This window comes from Oncorhynchus masou, chromosome 13, assembly GCF_036934945.1.
Source record: "Oncorhynchus masou masou isolate Uvic2021 chromosome 13, UVic_Omas_1.1, whole genome shotgun sequence".
NCBI classification, from domain to species: Eukaryota; Metazoa; Chordata; class Actinopteri; order Salmoniformes; family Salmonidae; genus Oncorhynchus; species Oncorhynchus masou.
In genome coordinates this window covers 90,786,494-90,799,937 of record NC_088224.1, presented here as the reverse complement: position 1 = coordinate 90,799,937, position 13,444 = coordinate 90,786,494, and the positions used below count along the sequence as shown (strand labels likewise).

Sequence of the window (13,444 nt, the reverse complement as noted above, 5' to 3'; positions counted from 1 at the left end):
GGGAACCCTTAAAACAACACACATCAGTGGAGAGAGAACAAGGCAAAAGGTTTGCAACAGCCACTGGACAGTGTGTGGGAAAGGAGGTGGCTGGGCTCACTACGTGAGGTCACTACGTGAGGTCAACTACGTGAGGTGAGTTCTGTGCGACAGGACACTGAGTCGACAGGGGGAGAAAAATGGATCTCTTCTAAATGAACACATGAAAGAATTCTCCTCATGTGAGGCGTCCATCCATCCTTTAAACAGCCCCAGCTCAGCCTGCCTGTCTGTGGTGCAGCCTGCCTGTCTGTGGTGCAGCCTGCCTGTCTGTGGTGCAGCCTGCCTGTCTGTGGTGCAGCCTGCCTGTCTGTGGTGCAGCCTGCCAGTAACTGACGGTGTCTGGGGTACAGCAGGCCCTGTGGCCAGCACGACAACTAAGTGCTTTACTCAGTAACAAAACTAAACTCAGTATTCAGAGAGCCTAGGATTCAATCCTTTTTTTGTCTTCTCACGAGTTCATTATATCTTCTCCTACATCTCGGTTTGGGAACCACTTCTCTCCTTTTCTCTCAGGAAAGAGACTGTGTATAAAAATGACCAATGAGCTTGGCTTTGGCTGTTGCCCTCTTCAGTCCAATAGAGAAGACCAGGGCGAGGGTCAAAGGGCAGAGGTTGTGAGGTCATGAGTAGGGGTGTGAGGGGAGGGGGAAGGGGGGAGGGGTTCAGAACTCCCACTCAGAAGGGTCTTCCTTGCCGGCAGCCTTCTCCAGCCTGTGGATGATATTGTTGAGGTTGTCAGCTTTCTTCTTGCGCAGGGTATTGTCCCCTGGGGTTCCTAGCCGGGGTTGAGGTGTGACTGGCTGGGGCTGAGAGAGAGAGACCTGCCTCAGGGGGACCGAAGAGGCCGCTGCTGCTGGAGCCCGGCCCAGCCCAACCTGAGGTAGTGCAGTTTCTCTGGACAGGGGATCCACCTGACACCCCAGCTTCAACCCTGACCTCCATGTCCTGGTCCTCAGAGGCCTCTTTGTGCTCCTCTGGCCCTGTAGGCCTCCGGTGGCGACCCTCCACCGTGCCATCGGACTCTGTCCCGTCACAGCTGTCCCCCTCCCCTGCTTTAGCTGCTGCTGCCGCTGACCCTGCAGCCTGAATCTCCTCTATGAAGAGCTCCCTGCGGATACGAGACCTGGGGAGGGACGGAGAGCAGGGGGTTAAAGACTAGATCTATGAAGAGCTCCCTGCTGATACGAGACCTGGGGAGGGACGGAGAGCAGGGGGTTAACTTCTCTCGGGTATGTGGCAGCATTTGGAATTTTGGATGAAAAGCATGCCCAAATTAAACTGCCTTCTACTCAGGCCCAGAAGATAGGATATGCATATAATTAGTATAATTGGATCGAAAACACAAAAGTTTCCAAAACTGTTAAAATAATGTCTGAGTATAACAGAACTGATTTGGCAGGCGAAAACCTGAGAAAAATCCATCCAGGAAGTAGGATTTGTTTTGTTGTTGTAGTTTTCTATTCAATGCCATTACAGTATCCATTGATTTAGGACTCAAATTGCAGTTCCTATGCCTTCCACTAGATGTCAACAGTCTTCAGAAATTGTTAAGATGTTTTTCTTTTGAGAAATGAAGAAGTAGTCCTATTCATTGTCAGTGTCACTCCAGGTGGACTGTACTGTTTTGGTGCACGTGAACAGGAGCGCGCTCACGTTGTTTTTATCCGGTATTAGAAACCGTTTATTCCGTCTTAAATTTTATTGATTGTTTACATTTTAGGGTACCGGAGGTTGGATTAGGAACGTTGTTTGAAATGTTTGGACCAACTTTACAGGTAATTTATTAGATACTTTGTAGTCATGTTGGGCGAGTTGTAACTGGTTTATTTCTGAATAAAACGCGCCAAATAAATTGACATTTTGGGACATAAAGAAGGACATTATCGAACAAAAAGGACCATTTGTGATGTTTATGGGACATTTTGGAGTGCCAACAGAAGAAAATCTTCAAAGGTAAGGCATGAATTGTATCGCTATTTCTGATCTTGGTGGGGGAAAAAATACAGCCTGGATTCGAACCAGGGTGTCTGTAGTGCTGAGATGCAGTGCCTTAGACCGCTGCGCCACTCCAGGGAGCAAGATTTTTAATCCCAGCCCCCATCCCTGCAGGAGGCCTACTGCCTTTTGGTAGGCCGTCATTGTAAATAAGAATTTGTTCTTAATTGACTTGCCAGATTAAATAAAATAAAGTAAATAAAGGGTAACATGACTGAGAAAAGTGTAAATAATAATAAATAATAATAATAATATATCCCATTTAGCAGACGCTTTTGTCCAAAGCGACTTACAAGTCGGCTGGGGCCACTACTTTTACATATGGGTGGCCCCAGCGGGAATCGAACCCACGACGCTTGGCGTTGCGCGCCATGCTCTACCGACTGAGCCACACAGGACCCAAATGATGAATGTAAACAAATGATTAATGACACGCAAGTAGCTTTACAACAGCCCATAACATGGTCTTATGAATGTAAAATGCAGTCCCGGCGATCCGCTTTAGGAAGATTACAATTCAGCTCCGATAATACGGGCCAGGTCTTTAGGTCTTTAGGTCTGGTTTGGGCCGTTTTCGCCGTGGTGATGCTGCAAACATTGAATCTGCACTCGCTTTTTTCTACAGGGCACGGTACAGCGAAGCCTTATCATTACGAACAATTATTATCTGGGAGTTTATTTTCCTAGTCGCACAGGGCTTACAAAATAAAACTGCTGGTCGCACAGCTGAACATTTGAGTCATTTAGCAGATGCTCTTATCCACAGTAGTGAGTACATACATTTTCAGACTATTTTTGTGCTGGTCCTCCATGGGAATCGAACCCACAACCCTGGCATTGCAAGCACCATGCTCTACCAACTGAGCCACACGGGTACTATAAATCCCACACCCTAAGCTTAGCCTGATAGTGCAGTAACTGACCTGTAGTTGTGGAACCAGTTGATAACAGTGCTGGTTTTCAGGTGAAGCTGGGAGGCCAGCTCCTCAATGGTTTTGGGGGGAGGGGTAGGGTTTCTCCTGGTAAGCCCTCTTCAGAGCCTCCTTCTCCTCGGGACCCAGAACCACTCGGATCTTCTTCTGGTACAGCTGAGGAGGCTGCTGGTGCTGGGGGCTGGCACTCTGGAGGAAGTCTGGCCCTGCCAGGCCACCGTCCACAGAATGGCCGTCACTCAGCGAACTGTGGCGCCTCTTCAGGTAGGCTGGGGAGAGACAGAGAAAGGATGAGACTTCGTTGTAGATAAGCACACAGTGTACTAGTACCAACAACCACTAGGGGGCGGTAATGTCTAACTGTAGCAATACAAGGACAGAGTCAGCCTCTGAAAACACCACAGCCTTAATGTGCAAATGACAGCATGGATTTGACATTCTCTAATCTCCTACAGTACAGTACACACTGATCCAATAAAAGAGAAGAGAAACCCAAATACAGCACAAGCCGACAAGGCCATGTAACTTCACCGTGATACACGACACAGGGTCAACTCATGGTTTGTCTGCCTTTCCTCCCAGCTCTGCTATTGGTCAGGTCCACTCCCACAGCTCTCATCTGACCTCTGATCACCGACTAGGGCCAACTTCATCCTGCTGCCTGCACTCAGTGACCTCCAACATGTGGTTCAGCCTCTTAACTCCAGGCCTGCTGTGGGCATGCTCAATGGGACACTAACCACCTGCACAGAAACAGTTGGGGTAGCTCGGCCTGGTCACAGTAGCAGTAGCCTGGTCCCAGATCTGTTGGTACTTTTTCCTGCTCCATTTTCATTGTCAAGCAAATCATGTTTCACGTGACAATTCCATAAGGGGTTGTCTAGAAACTAGAAACAGACGGGTACCCAGGCTATATTAAAGAGACCAGAAACAGACGGGTACCCAGGCTATATTAAAGAGACCAGAAACAGACGGGTACCCAGGCTATATTAAAGAGACCAGAAACAGACGGGTACCCAGGCTATATTAAAGAGACCAGGAACAGACTGGTACCCAGGCTAGGGAAGCCAGGCCTGCTGGCCACATAATGCCTTCTGAAAACAAACTGCTGGCGTCCATTACTTTCTATCTTCAGTACAGCCGAGAGAGAAACAAAGCAGCAATGTGCTTCCTACTCTGATAGAAGTGTAAGCTAAATCAAATCAATGCAAGAAAGATCACTAAAAGTTAGACCTCAGCGAGATGATGTAGCAAACGAATAGTACTGCAGATATTTAGACGAGTGTGATGAAAGACTGAGCTCACACAGAGTATCCGGACGGGTGCTCTTCACGTTGATACAATGTGGTGTCTACAGGGCCAAAGCAGCAGAGAAGTTTAGCCTCGCGCTTCAACGCTCTTAGTTACAGAAATGTCCCTGTGTGTTTACTTCATGCACGCAACGGCATCTCGCTGAGTCTACCTTTAAGTCTCACTAGGAAGAGAGAGACTGATGTGTACATCAGGAAGCAGTGGATGAACGGAACCAGGAAGTAGTGGATGAACGGAACCAGGAAGCAGTGGATGAACGGAACCAGGAAGCAGTGGATGAACGGAACCAGGAAGCAATGGATGAATGGAACCAGGAAGCAGTGGATGAACGGAACCAGGAAGCAGTGGATGAACGGAACCAGGAAGCAGTAGATGAATGGAACCAGGAAGCAGTGGATGAATGGAACCAGGAAGCAGTGGATGAATGGAACCAGGAAGCAGTGGAAGGCCCCCAAAAATTGTCAAAGACTCCAGTCACCCAAGTCATAGACTGTTCTCTCTGCTACCGCACGGCAAGCGGTACCGGAGCACTAAGTCTAGGTCCAAAAGGCTCCTCAACATCTTCTTTCCCCAACACACAAGACTGCTGATCAGTTAATCAAATGGCCACCCAGACTATTTACATTGAGCCCCCACCCTTTGTTTTTACACTGCTGCTATTCGCTGTTTATCATCTATGCATAGTCACTTTACCCCTACCTACATGTACAAACTACCTCGACTAACCTCTACCCCCTCACATTGACTCAGTACCGGGCCCCCGTATATAGCCTCGCTGCTGAGGGCCCAAAAGGTGACACTTTTTGTTGTTGCACTGAAACAGCAAAAGGGGGAAATGCAGGTTTTAACTAATTAAACAACAAAGAATATGATCTACATGATCAGTCTATGGGTGTAAAATAAAACAGGGTTAATGTGAACCAAACTCACAGCGGAAAAAATTTTAAGAAAGCAATCCAATGTTATTTATTGCCTAGACTTTACTGCAAATGACAATCCACTAATATTGCAGTTACCATGACAGCCTTTATAACAGAACGCTTATTACCATGACAGCGTTTATAACAGAACGCTTGTTACCATGACAGCCTTTATAACAGAACGCTTTTGTTACCATGACAGCCTTTATAACAGAACGCTTGTTACCATGACAGCCTTTATAACAGAACGCTTGTTACCATGACAGCCTTTATAACAGAACGCTTATTACCATGACAGCCTTTATAACAGAACGCTTGTTACCATGACAGCCTTTATAACAGAACGCTTGTTACCATGACAGCCTTTATAACAGAACGCTTATTACCATGACAGCGTTATAACAGAATGCTTATTACCATGACAGCGTTTATAACAGAACGCTTGTTACCATGACAGCATTTATAACAGAACGCTTGTTACCATGACAGCCTTTATAACAGAACGCTTGTTACCATGACAGCATTTATAACAGAACGCTTGTTACCATGACAGCCTTTATAACAGAACACTTGTTACCATGACAGCCTTTATAACAGAACGCTTGTTACCATGACAGCCTTTATAACAGAACGCTTATTACCATGACAGCCTTTATAACAGAACGCTTGTTACCATGACAGCCTTTATAACAGAACGCTTATTACCATGACAGCGTTATAACAGAACGCATTACCATGACAGCGTTTATAACAGAACGCTTTGTTACCATGACAGCGTTTATAACAGAACGCTTGTTACCATGACAGCGTTTATAACAGAACGCTTGTTACCATGACAGCGTTTATAACAGAACGCTTGTTACCATGACAGCGTTTATAACAGAACGCTTGTTACCATGACAGCATTTATAACAGAACGCTTATTACCATGACAGCGTTTATAACAGAACGCTTATTACCATGACAGCGTTTATACCAGAACGCTTATTACCATGACAGCCTTTATAATAGAACGCTTGTTACCATGACAGCCTTTATAACAGAACGCTTGTTACCATGACAGCATTTATAACAGAACGCTTGTTACCATGACAGCATTTATAACAGAAGCGCTTGTTACCATGACAGCCTTTATAACAGAACGCTTTTGTTACCATGACAGCATTTATAACAGAGCGCTTGTTACCATGACAGCCTTTATAACAGAACGCTTGTTACCATGACAGCATTTATAACAGAGCGATTGTTACCATGACAGCATTTATAACAGAACGCTTTGTTACCATGACAGCCTTTATAACAGAGCGCTTGTTACCATGACAGCATTTATAACAGAGCGCTTATTACCATGACAGCCTTTATAACAGAACGCTTATTACCATGACATCCTTTATAACAGAACGCTTGTTACCATGACATCCTTTATAACAGAACGCTTTGTTACCATGACAGCCTTTATAACAGAACGCTTGTTACCATGACATCCTTTATAACAGAACGCTTGTTACCATGACAGCCTTTATAACAGAGCGCTTGTTACCATGACATCCTTTATAACAGAACGCTTATTACCATGACATCCTTTATAACAGAACGCTTGTTACCATGACATCCTTTATAACAGAACGCTTGTTACCATGACAGCATTTATAACAGAACGCTTGTTACCATGACAGCCTTTATAACAGAACGCTTTGTTACCATGACATCCTTTATAACAGAACGCTTGTTACCATGACAGCGTTTATAACAGAACGCTTGTTACCATGACAGCCTTTATAACAGAACGCATTACCATGACAGCCTTTATAACAGAACGCTTGTTACCATGACAGCGTTTATAACAGAACGCTTGTTACCATGACAGCCTTTATAATAGAACGCTTTGTGACCACACACATTAAATATTGTACTAAATAACATCTTAAAGTAGAAATAGAATGAAACAAACAGGCATTCTATTTTTTCTCTTTTTTAGTAGCCATTATTGTAGACGCCACATTAAGTGCAAAAATAATGTTCACCGGGTAAAACAATTAAATAATCCCCCCTCACTCACACAAAAGTGTTACTGTCAAGTTCAACACAACAAAAGCAATATATTTGGGCTACACTGCACATTATTACATTGTACACTTTCTGCCTGTGGACATCTGTTCTACAATGTGCCAGTAGAGCATGATACCCTTTGTTGGAATAAATGATCTTTTTCAGGCAGAATACACCTGGCATGATGTTGTTGTTTAACAAGCAACGCCTAGTTTTCACCTAATTCTCGCATTCTGAAAATTAACCATATACTGTAGAGGGAAACCAGTCGTTAGGTCGTTAACTTCGTTTAACATTTCACACAGATTGCCAGGATCGTTAGCTCATCTGACGTCGTAACGTGAGCTCATCTGACGCCGTAACGTTAGCTCATCTGGCGCCGTAACGTGAGCTCATCTGACGTCGTAACCTGAGCTCATCTGACGTCGTAACCTTAGCTCATCTGACGTCGTAACCTTAGCTCATCTGACGTCGTAACCTGAGCTCATCTGACGCCGTAACCTGAGCTCATCTGACGTCGTAACCTTAGCTCATCTGGCGCCGTAACGTGAGCTCATCTGACGTCGTAACCTTAGCTCATCTGACGTCGTAACCTTAGCTCATCTGACGTCGTAACGTTAGCTCATCTGACGCCGTAACCTTAGCTCATCTGACGCCGTAACGTTAGCTCATCTGACGCCGTAACCTTAGCTCATCTGGCGCCGTAACCTTAGCTCATCTGACGCCGTAACCTTAGCTCATCTGACGTCGTAACGTTAGCTCATCTGGCGCCGTAACGCGTTAGCTCATCTGACGTGTGCGTTAGCTCATCTGATGTCGTAACGTGAGCTCATCTGGACGCCGTAACGTTAGCTCATCTGATGTCGTTAGCTCATCTGACGCCGTAACCTGAGCTCATCTGACGCCGTTAGCTCATCTGTGTCGTAACCTGAGCTCATCTGACGCCGTAACTGAGCTCATCTGGCGTCGTAACCTGAGCTCATCTGACGCCGTAACCTGAGCTCATCTGGCGTAAGTAACCTGAGCTCATCTGGCGTCGTAGCGTTAGCTAGCTGTCTGACTTTATTAGCCAGCTCATTTTCCAAATAATAAACTCAATTATTTGATCAGCTAAATTAGCTAATTTTTGCTCAACATTTCTCTGGCTAACGGATAATTCGATCCAGCTAGTAAGGCAACGTTACTTTAAAATGCTAACAATATACACTTTTCTCCTCACCTCAAACTTAACATATTCCAGTTGTTTTTCGGTTACAGCTCATCACTCTCACCCCCGCCCCCGTGGTCGGGCTTCTCACCCCGTCCCGTGGTCGGGCTTCTCACCCCGTCCCCGTGGTCGGGCTTCACCCCGTCCCCGGTGGTCGGGCTTCTCGCCCCGTCCCCGTGGTCGGAGCTTCTCACCCCGTCCCCGTGGTCGGGCCCTGCACCCCCCTCCCCGTGGTCGGGCTTCTCACCCCGTCCCCGTGGTCGGGCTTCTCGCCCCCGTCCCGTGGTCGGGGCTCGTCTCCGTGGTCGGGCCGTCCCCGTGGTCGGGCTTCTCACCCCGTCCCCGTGGTCGGGCTTCTCACCCGTCCGTGGTCGGGCTTCTCACCCGTCCCGTGGTCGGGCTTCTCACCCGTCCCCGTGGTCGGGCTTCTCACCCCCGTCTCCGTGGTCGGGCTTCTCACCCGTCTCCGTGGTCGGAGACAGAGACGCTGCTGTACCTAGTAAATTGGTTGTCTCTTCTCTCTTCAGTCGTGTGCTGTATTCTGTTACGTGAAGGACTGGCTGAGCCTTGGACACAGACAGTATCGCTCCAAATGCGCATCAGTTGTTGGTAGTGATCCCAAAAACCCCTCATCGAATCTACACGATTCATCGGTCACCTATTTTGGATTCAAAACAGCGAATTTACGCCAAAAAGGTGACTAGTTTGCATCCCTGTATGTAATTCTACTGTGTTACTTTTTTATTTTTTACTTTATTTAGTAAATATTTTCTTAACTCTATTTCTTGAACTGCATTGTTGATTAAGGGTTTGTAAGTAAGCATTTCACAAACAATGTGACAAATAACATTTGATTTGAATGGAACCAGGAAGTAGTAGAGGAATGGAACCAGGAAGTAGTGGATGAATGGAACCAGGAAGCAGTGGATGAAACCAGGAAGCAGTGGATGAATGGGACCAGGAAGCATGGATGAATGGGACCAGGAAGCAGTGGATGAATGGGACCAGGAAGCAGTGGATGAATGGGACCAGGAAGCAGTGGATGAATGGAACCAGGAAGCAGTGGATGAATGGGACCAGGAAGCAGTGGATGAATGGAACCAGGAAGCAGTGGATGAATGGATCCGTGCAGTAAAGGGACTCCAGTGGCACAGAGGTCAAAGGCACTGCATCTCAGTGCCCTAAACGCGTCACTACAGACACCCTGGTTCGAAGGCTGTATCACAACCGGCCGTGATTGGGAATCCAATAGGGCGGACGCACAGTTGGTAACTTAGCGTCGTCCGGGTTTTGGCCGGGGGTAGCCGTCATTGTAAATTAGACTTTGTTCTTAACTGATTTGTCTAGTTAAATAAAATGTTACATTTTAAAAAGGGGAGGAAAAATGATAGTAATCGCTGACTGCTGCTGTTTATAATTGATGAAGCAGGCCCGTGGAGGGCCACCTGATGTCACATCCAATAGAGCTAATTATTATCCGTGAGAGAGACAGAGTGCGGAGAGAGATCATTACCTTTCTTCTCCAGGCGTTTCATGTCCATCAGTTTCTCCACTTTGTGTGGGTCCTGCAGCCAGAACTGCATGCGGACCCGAATGGCTCACGTCCTTCAGACTGAGCTTGTGCCAGGGCTTCGGCCGAGCCAGCAGATCAGACACCGAGCCTGGGTCAGACCCAGGATACTCTCCCCAAACAGACGCTGCCCTGGGGGGAGAGAGAGTAGAGAAGAAGGGGTCAGTCCCTCACGACGCCAGGACAGCGGAGTCAATCACCACCTTCCGGAGACACCTGAAACCCCACCTCTTCAAGGAATACCTAGGATAGGATAAAGTAATCCTTCTCACCCCCCCTTAAATGATTTAGATGCACTATTGTAAAAGTGGCTATTCCACTGGATGTCAAGCTGAATTCACCAATTTGTAAGTCGCTCTGGATAAAGCGTCTGCTAAATGACTTAAATGTAATAAATGGGTCAGGCTGGAGGACTGGATAGACTACAATGAATTGGGAGAGCTTGTATATGGAGATTAATCGAAAGTGAGATGGGGTGAAACTATAAGTGAACGACAAAGAGGAAAATATATAAATATATATAACATTTAAAAAAAACAGGAAATAGGTGAGAGAATAAAGAAGGGAAGAGAGAGAAGAGGAAGGAGAAAACAGATAGAGACTGAAGGTATGGTAAAAGTCTGAGTCTCACCAAGGTTGTTATCAGTCAGAACCTCCTTGACCTTCTTGGTGAACGTATGTATCCAGCTCAGGTGACATGGCTATCGTCTCCTGGATGCTGAGGCCTGTGATGGGGCCAGGGAGTGGCAGGGCGTGCCGGGCTGGGACTCTCCCCCGAGGGCTCACCAGATGGGGGTCCAGAGACGGGGCCTGGGGGCCAGAGGGTCCCGGTCGCCCCCTAAACCATTGAGTGACTCCTCAGCAGAGCTCAGTGGAGACCCTGGAGGAGGGCTGCAGCTGGCTGAGGTCTGGCTGGGAGTGCCCTCTGCTGGGGCAGGGCTGCAGCTGGCTGAGGTCTGGCCCTCTGCTGGAGGAGAGAAAACGCACGGCAGGAGCAGACAGTACAGTAGGTCAGTACGGTATGCCTGCTAGTAGATACCCATAGACTTCCAGTCATTGAGCTAAAACTTCGTTAACATTGGTTAGCAAGATTACCTCATACTGGACACAGAGACAATAAATGGTATGCATATGAGTTCATCTGACTCTGGGGAAGATGCCAAAATCCCAAAGTATCCTTTTAATTAAATGTTTCTTAATCCTGGTCATTGGGAACCAAAGGAGTGCACATTTGTGTTTTTGCTCTAGCACTTTTTAATGACATGCTGATGAGCTGAATAGTGGAGTGAGGTGTAGTGCTTAGGGCCCCCTGTGAGTCCCCAGGACTGGGATTAATAAACACTGAGGGAGCACACTGCAGTCAATATATATCCCATTTAGCAGACGCTTTTGTCCAAAGCGACTTACAAGTCGGCTGGGGCCACTACTTTTACATATGGGTGGCCCTAGCGGGAATTGAACCCACGACGCTTGGCGTTGCAAGTGCCATGCTCTACCGACTGAGCCACACAACAAGCCCAGTCAGAAGGAAACCTCTAGGGCCCCCGGTGAGTCCCCAGGACCGGGGTTAATAAACACTGCAGTCAGAAGGAAACCTCTAGGGCCCCCGGTGAGTCCCCAAGGACCGGGGTTAATAAACACTGCAGTCAGAAGGAAACCTCTAGGGCCCCCTGTGAGTCCCCAGGACCGGGGTTAATAAACACTGCAGTCAGAAGGAAACCTCTAGGGCCCCCGGTGAGTCCCCAAGGCCCGGGGGTTAATAAACACTGCAGTCAGAAGGAAACCTCTAGGGCCCCCCTGTGAGTCCCCAGGACCGGGGTTAATAAACACTGCAGTCAGAAGGAAACCTCTAGGGCCCCCTGTGAGTCCCCAGGACCGGGGTTAATAAACACTGCAGTCAGAAGGAAACCTCTAGGGCCCCCTGTGAGTCCCCAGGACCGGGATTAATAAACACTGCAGTCAGAAGGGAAACCTCTAGGGCCCCCTGTGAGTCCCCAGGACCGGGGTTAATAAACACTGCAGTCAGAAGGAAACCTCTAGGGCCCCCCTGTGAGTCCCCAGGACCGGGGTTAATAAACACTGCAGTCAGAAGGAAACCTCTAGGGCCCCCCTGTGAGTCCCCAGGACCGGGGTTAATAAACACTGCAGTCAGAAGGAAACCTCTAGGGCCCCCCGAGAAGGAAACCTCTAGCCCCTCACCACCCTCACTGTTGGCAGGTCTGAGAGAGAGACAACTCAATAGGGATTAACAGTATGGCTGAATCTCCTCTAAACTCATTGGAAGACCTTATCCAGTTCCTTCAGATCTGCAAACAAAAAGAGATATATTCATAGGGTCTCTTTTTCCCTCCCATAATCCCCTCTGTCCCCTCCCGGTCTCTGTCCTGTTTAGCAGAAGGCTGGAATAGAGCAGTCATGGAGTGCTGTCAGTGTGGGTTATGTCCTCCTTGTGCCTAAAGAAAAGAGACCCTGCTGCCAAAACAGAGGCCTGACGACAGGCCTGGGGAGGGGAGGGAAGGGGCGAGAGAGGAGGAGGGGTGAAAAAAATGGTAGCAACCCCCAGCTAACAACAGGGCTGGGGTGGAAAGGGAGAGGGAGGGAAGGGGCGAGAGGGAGGAGGAGGGGTGAAAAAAATGGTAGCAACCCCCAGCTAACAACAGGGCTGGGGTGGAAAGGGAGAGAGGGAGGGAGGGGAGGGAAGGGGTGATGCAAGCGTTGCAAAATAAATGTAGATATCTATGTTATTCAATAATTGCACCCACACTGCTCACGCGCGCTAACAAGCGTCTGCCTTGCCCAAGGGCTAAAATAGAAATCAGTTCTATTTCTGACGCAGATCGCGCTGCAAATGCTGCCTCTCCCATCTCCTCATTGGTTTATAGAAGCAGGTACCCACGTGCCATCTCATTGGTTATACCCACGTGGGTGACTGAAAGACCAACTAGGTCAGTGGTGGTAATGCACCTAATTTATGAAAGTTGCCAATCGCAATATAAAGTCAAGAGAAGAAAAGGCCTGGAAGGAAGCGAGATGACTAGAAACGATTCGGTTGACCGTTTTATGTGTGGATTAATTGGCGGAGTAGAGGACCTTGTCCATTTCAGGTAAAATAACAACTCAATGTTTATATCCCAGGACAAATTAGCGAGCAAGTGCACGCTAACTAGCTAAATTGCCATAAATGTTTAATGCTTTTCGACCTGACCCAAATTAATACAATTGGTTCAGAGTTTGTTTTGATATTTTAACTTGTGTGTTGCAATCGCGTTTGGTGTCGGGGGACAAAATAAATGTATGCACGATGGCGCACGCACGCAGCCAGTTTGGGTTCCGTGTCTCCGTATAGGGTATTCCCTCCATCGCAACACTGCTGCCCAGATGAAGAGCTTGTGATCTCAATGCAGCACCACAGTACCAT

General features: G+C 47.5%; 1 pseudogene; it reads right to left on the bottom strand.

The window, feature by feature from the left end:
- Nucleotides 1–707: 707 nt before the first annotated feature.
- On the bottom strand, nt 708–11,126 carry LOC135553478 (homeobox protein cut-like 1; annotated as a pseudogene).
- Between the last annotated feature and the right edge of the window lie 2,318 nt (nt 11,127–13,444).